General features: G+C 48.6%; 1 long non-coding RNA gene across 2 annotated transcripts in view; it reads right to left on the bottom strand.

Annotated features, from left to right (window-relative positions):
* Positions 1 to 4159: 4159 nt before the first annotated feature.
* The window catches only part of LOC109495309, a 116273-nt gene continuing 114432 nt past the window's right edge, over positions 4160 to 6000 (bottom strand). For both annotated transcript variants that reach the window (XR_002738935.2, XR_002738936.2), the window contains exon 10: positions 4160 to 5317. This is a non-coding gene — a long non-coding RNA (uncharacterized LOC109495309). The remainder of the gene's footprint in view (positions 5318 to 6000) is intronic.

Genomic DNA, 6000 nt, shown 5'->3' with positions numbered 1-6000 from the left:
CCAGACAGCCACCATATAAAGACCACGGTTGTGTCTCTTCTGCACAACACCCCGCAGAGTGTGTGGGGAGGGAATTTTTACAAATTCTGCAGATGAAGAAACCCCGTCTCGCTCAGGTCCACTCAGAACTCAGCTGCAGACCAAGTCCTCAAATCGAGGATTTCTAGCTCCCTTGGCGCATGCGTGAATGGCACCCACAGCTAGTCAGGGCAGGCAGGTAGCATGGTGATTATGCGTGCCAGGTGCTGTGCTTAGTGCTGGGGGGATGCAGTGGTGATTAAGACGGGGTCCCCAAAGATATAAAACCCTCAACTTCAGCATCAACATCTGGTGAGCCTGAAAAACACCTGGCACCGAGCCAACTTGGGTCACACCTTTCATTAACACTCCCGTCTCCAGTCGCATAATGATCCAGACCGTTCACCTTAGTTTATGCCTCGGTTTCCCCATGCGGCAACAAGAATCTCCCACTAGAGTTCAAGCTCTACCATTTGCTCGCCTTGCTTGGGCATGACTCCACACCCAGAAGAATAAATTGTACAGCCATTGCCTGCTGTGCAGCCAGCCCCCTTCCGCTGCACCCCCGAAACTCACCTGCTACCTGGACCTCCAGCTGCAGCACAAGCGCGGCTGTTTGTAGCTGGATTGCTTCCCGCCCCATCAGGAGGGCCCTGGCTCTTGTTGGAATCCCAGCTTCGCCTTGTCATCCCCTTAAAGGTTGTGGCTTGTTTATTTTTCCTTCACAAGGGCCACATTTGTAGCCCTTAAGCCTCCCTGTCCTGGTAAGTCAGCTGCCATAAGTACGGGGAGTCTGGAGTCCAAACCCTGTCTGCGATTTGTGGGAACTTTGGAACACTCCTCGGCCTCTCCACCTCATCGGTTGTACCACCACCACCTATAAGACAAGAACAGGACGCCTTCTCACGGTCTCAGCGGGAGGATGGAAGTAGGTCATGCAAACTGCCAAGCGCAGGCGGTGGGCACGTAATGGGTGCTCAGGTTGCTTTGGTTCCCCCACCTTCTGTGAGCTGAGGTCCCAGCCCACAGGTCATCACGTAGGACAGACCTGAATCCTTGAAAGAGCTGGCGTGGGGTGCAGGAGGGGCGGCTGTGGGGCTGGAGGGCTGTGGAGCTCCCGTCCAGCTGTGTGCCGTCGTGGCTCTCCACGTGACTGTCTTTAACTTTTGCCTCCAAATAAAACGCTGTCGTGGGACCCCTGACCCGCTTTCTGGGGCAGATCCCTCCATTTCCCGCTCTGAGTGGGGCTATTCTGCCCCAGCCTTCAGAACGAGTCTATTTATAGCAACCATCATTAACTCTCCGTTACCAGTCCCCCAGAGTCTCACCTGTTCCCCGCTCCTCCCGGAGTTGACTTCAGAGGGTTTTCTGAGAGTTCTTTGTAATATTAGTTAACATGTACAGGAAAGCCCCAAGGTCATGTTCCACTCCTGGCACCCTTCACTTTAGATTTGAGAAATCCCCTAAAACTCTCATTAGCGCAGGCTGCCTCACACCTATGAAACTTTAAAAATATCTGGCTAATCAGGCACTTTGCACACCTCCACGCGGGCAGAGAGTCTGCTTGCCTGCTCATCCTTTCTCCCGGCATCGCATCCGTGCAGACAAGCGCTGTCAAAATCTGACTTCCTATGGTATTTAAAATAAAATGAAGGGAACCTCTTCTCTGAAACCAGCATTACCACTTAAAGAGAAACTGGGCACGAGGAGCAGAAAGCGTAGCCGGGAGATGGCATCCTAGAAGACCCTCCTTGTTCCGATTCATTTTTGACTGTGAGCCGATCATTGGGATTTAAAGGGGTATTAGCCACACCATGAAAAGGAAATCACCAGTTACGGAGTGCCTCCCACACACTGGGCACCATGGAAACTACTCAATCACAGTGTCTCTGTGTCCATCAAAAACCCCGAAAAGCAAACCCCAGTACGCATATCAGGGAAGTGACGCCAAAAGGGATCAATTACGTGGTATTGTCCAACTAACAAAGCCAGCACGTGGTCCAGCCACGATTCTCACCAGTGTCCATCTGTGTCTAAAATCCAGGCCCATGAGGTGCCTAGGTGGCCCAGTCGGTTAAGCATCTGGCTCTTGAGCTCAGCTCAGGTCATGATCTCAACAGTTCGTGGGATGGAGCCCTGCGTCGGGTTCTGTGCTGACAACGCGGCCCCTGCTTGGGATTCTCTCTCTCCTTTTCTTTCTGCCCCTCGCCTGCTCGAGCTCTCTATCTCTCCACATAAATACATTTTTAAAAACTGTTTCAAAAACCAATAAAATAAAATACAATCCTTGCCCATGCCAGAATGTCCTGCCATCTCCCACGTGAAAGGTCAGTTTCCAAGATGGGCCATTCTCTACTCTACCTAGATAGAGCTACTCCATTTGTGAATTTGTGAGCTGTACAATCCTGTCAATATTATCTGGGTGTGTTCCTCAAACATAATATATTCCTGAACCCCACCTGAGAAGTATTGAATTTGAGCGTCTGAGGAGGACAATGGGAATCTGGTCCCACTGAGCACGTCTGGGTGATTCTTGTTCACACTCGTGTTTGAGAACCACTGTTCTGTGTCTAAGCCAGTTTTCAGGGATGCCCTAGAGTTGGGCTGTTTATAAATTTTTTAAATGTTTGTTAATTTTTGAGAGACAGAGCGCAAGCAGGGGAGGGGCAGAGAGAGAAGGACACACAGAATCTGAAGCAGGCTCCAGGCTCCGAGCTGTTAACACAGAGCCCGATGCAGGGCTCGAACCCATGAACTGTGAGATCATGACCTGAGCCAAAGTCGGATGCTTAACCGACTGAGCCACCCAGGCGCCCCAAGAATCGATCTCTTAAAGTTAAAACGGCAGTAGATACCATTGGCAGTGTGGATGCTGGGAGCCCCAGATACTGAACCGGTGGAATGGGGAAAGGGGAGGCCCTGGGATTAGGAGAGAGCTTGCTTAGGGCATAGGAAGGGACTTGAGAAAATAATTCGGGTGTGGAAGTGACCCAGGAGAAAGACTAGTCAACCCAGGAGATAAGAACCAGCAGGAGGCTTACAGACGGCGAGGGGGTGTGACACAGAAAGAGGGAAGCGGGCATGACTGACACCCTGGTACAGAAAAGACCAAGGGTCAGGGCTCCGTCAGAAGCCTTCATCTGTGAATTCCATAATCACCGTAGAGACACGGCTATATTGTGCTATAAGACACAATCTCTCCATCTCTGGCCTTACAGATTTCCCAGCCTGGTTGAGGGACAGACTTAGAAACATACAAGCATGACATGATATAATAATCACCATGCTACAAATAGATGCAAGAGGAAAGCAGAGGAAGGACATCCAACCCAGAGAAGGTCAGTCAAGAAAGGCTTCCTGGAGAAGGTGATGTCTGAGCTATTTCTGTGTTGATTGGAGTTGGCTGAAAGGAAAAAAAGGAGGGGGGGGGGGCAGATCCAAAGCCCTCATAAGATGGTAGAAATGAGACTTACATAAATGTCTTGCTTCAATCAAAATTGGCTTGGGTAGTGGGGGGGAGACTAACATAATTTTAGGAGGGGAGGGGAGGGAAAGCCTCAGTGGGCCCACATGAAAAGAAATGGAGAAAGCAGAGTAATTCAAATACTGCAGATGTTAACAGTTACCTAAGGACATGGACGGCATGCTCAGCAGGACTCAGAGGAGATTAACGGCAGGCAAAACACATCAGCAAAGGTGCATCAGGCAGAACTCTGGTGAGGGACTAGTTTTTATATTGGTCAGGTTGCATCCAGAAGGCAACGTGCTCTGTGAAATGGTCAGTGTATCTGATCCCACTGTCTTGGATGCTGAGCCGCCTGGGAGGAGTTGGCTTCAAGGGGAGTTCGTATTATTAGGCACATAAAACCAGCATGTCCCAAATAGTCTTTCCTTGAGCAATGATTTCCTACAGGGTCAAGGTTTCTTTGAGCACAGAAGACACTATATAGGTTGCCTGCACACTAACTCCTTGATCAAAATATTTAACCAAATAATCTTCCTGCTCCAAGTTAACGCTTCCAATGTTACCTAAAGGTAACCTTTAGAGGAGGTAACTTCCATGCGTAGTATTTACTCTGAGTGACAAAGTGTGATTAATGAAATCCAGTCTACTATATGGAGTGAGAATACAAGATGAGTATTCAGATGGTTATCAGCAATTTTAATAAACTTTTGATGTGGTTTGAACCATACGTAGAAAAGGGAGCAGTTTCTTAATCCATAGACATTTAGAAGGTCCATGAGTCCGCCCTAAAAATGCTCACAGTATTCCGAATACATGTACATATATACATTTCCCCTCTTAGGAAGTGAATCAGCTTCTATAAACACAGTCTCAAAGGTATAAGTCTTGCACACCCATTCACACACATGCACACGCACACACATGCACACACACACAGCTAAAAGTTACAGATTTAAGGGAAGGGGATTAAGTAATGCATTTGATGTTGAGAGTCTGACAATGCCCCTACTTTCGTTTGTGTGCAAAAAGAATTATTTTTCTCCGAATCTTGTCTTGGAGGCATCTCCTCTAAACCAGGGTTATTCTTCCAGTCCCTTTCGGCTAAGCAGGCTTGGATGGGATGGGATGGAGGTGAGTAGGGTCAGCACCGTGCCACATCCAAGGGCTCCAGAGACAGTCAAGTTTGATAACTGCCCCATAGGGAGAAGTCCATAGGGACACCAGAGTTTGGCAGGGTGACCTAATGGAGCTGCTTCTGGGTAAGAAATAGAATTAAGTAGACATCAATTGAAATGCAAAATGTTTGATTTGCATCGGATGGAATACAAAGAGTCCTTTGTGCACATTTGGTACCCTTGCACAAGTTGATGCTGATGGCAAACACATTTGGCATTTGCACACTCGGTGTTTGCAAAAAACGGAGGCATTCCCATTCTGCAAACAGCCCACAGATACATTAAATAACCCATTTCATGATGGACATCTGGACTCCTCAAACCTGCCAACAGTGGATGATGGGCTCACTGCTGCCTTCCAGCTTTATGGCGGGGAACGGCTCCCTCCAAACCTGAAAGGCGTCACTCCACAGCGTGGCAGGTGGGGGTCTCATCTGTCCAAACACAGCGCACACATTCGTTTTGATTTCAGCCTTGTCCAAGCCGCTGGCTGCATATATGGTAGCCCACACACCTGGGCAGGAACGAGCCTTGTTAATTAAAGCAGCAGGCTGTAAGGTGGCCTGATGCCTGTTTCTCTCTCACTGCGGTCGCTTGAATGGTGGCTATAAACGCCTGATGTCAGATACATGGGTAAAGAGGAAGATCTGGAGGGATTCTTTAATTTAGTATTTCATGGGGAAAAAGAGAGAGAAAGAGGGAAGTTAAAAGCAGGCTTGGCTGAACATACCATATCCTACCCAGTAGAATGGAAACCAGAAATCATTTACTATGGAGTTAGCTCAAGCATCATTTCCAGCCCCCCACCCCCATCCACCCCCAACAAAGGAAGTGATAAAGTCCCTGGTCAGGTACGCTCAGGATAATTCACTCCAACTCGCTCTGGTCTATATGTCACTTCTCTTCCATCATCTTTTGTGTGCTAAACTGATCCCAGCCGCTGCGTTTGAACAGCAGAGAGAGCTTGCGTTCGCCACCTAGTGGCCATCAGCGTGGCTACCCGCCTCCCGTGTCGTCCCAAACCTGGGGCTGGAAATCGCCTTGCTCTCTGTGAGTCGTTACAGTCCCAGAGCTCAGATATCAAGGTTTCCTTCCCAAGTTTCAGTTCAAATAGAAAGGTTTAAAAAGGAAGAAGAAAACCTAGGATAACTATAAGTGATGGCCACTTGACCTCATCCTATCTAATGCACGGTGTACAAATGAAACACAAAACCCGAGGCAGAGGAGAAGAGTTAGGGTTATTCTTAGAGGCCCACAGTACGAAAAAAGTAGGCAGATGTGTACGTGTGTGCACGTGTGTGTGCAAGCATGCATCTAAAGTCACAGAGGCAAAGACTCTGT

Source organism: Felis catus, chromosome E3 (genome assembly GCF_018350175.1).
Source record: "Felis catus isolate Fca126 chromosome E3, F.catus_Fca126_mat1.0, whole genome shotgun sequence".
Taxonomy (NCBI): domain Eukaryota; kingdom Metazoa; phylum Chordata; class Mammalia; order Carnivora; family Felidae; genus Felis; species Felis catus.
The sequence above is the reverse complement of the archived record's forward strand: the minus strand, read 5'-3'. Positions and strand labels throughout refer to the sequence as shown.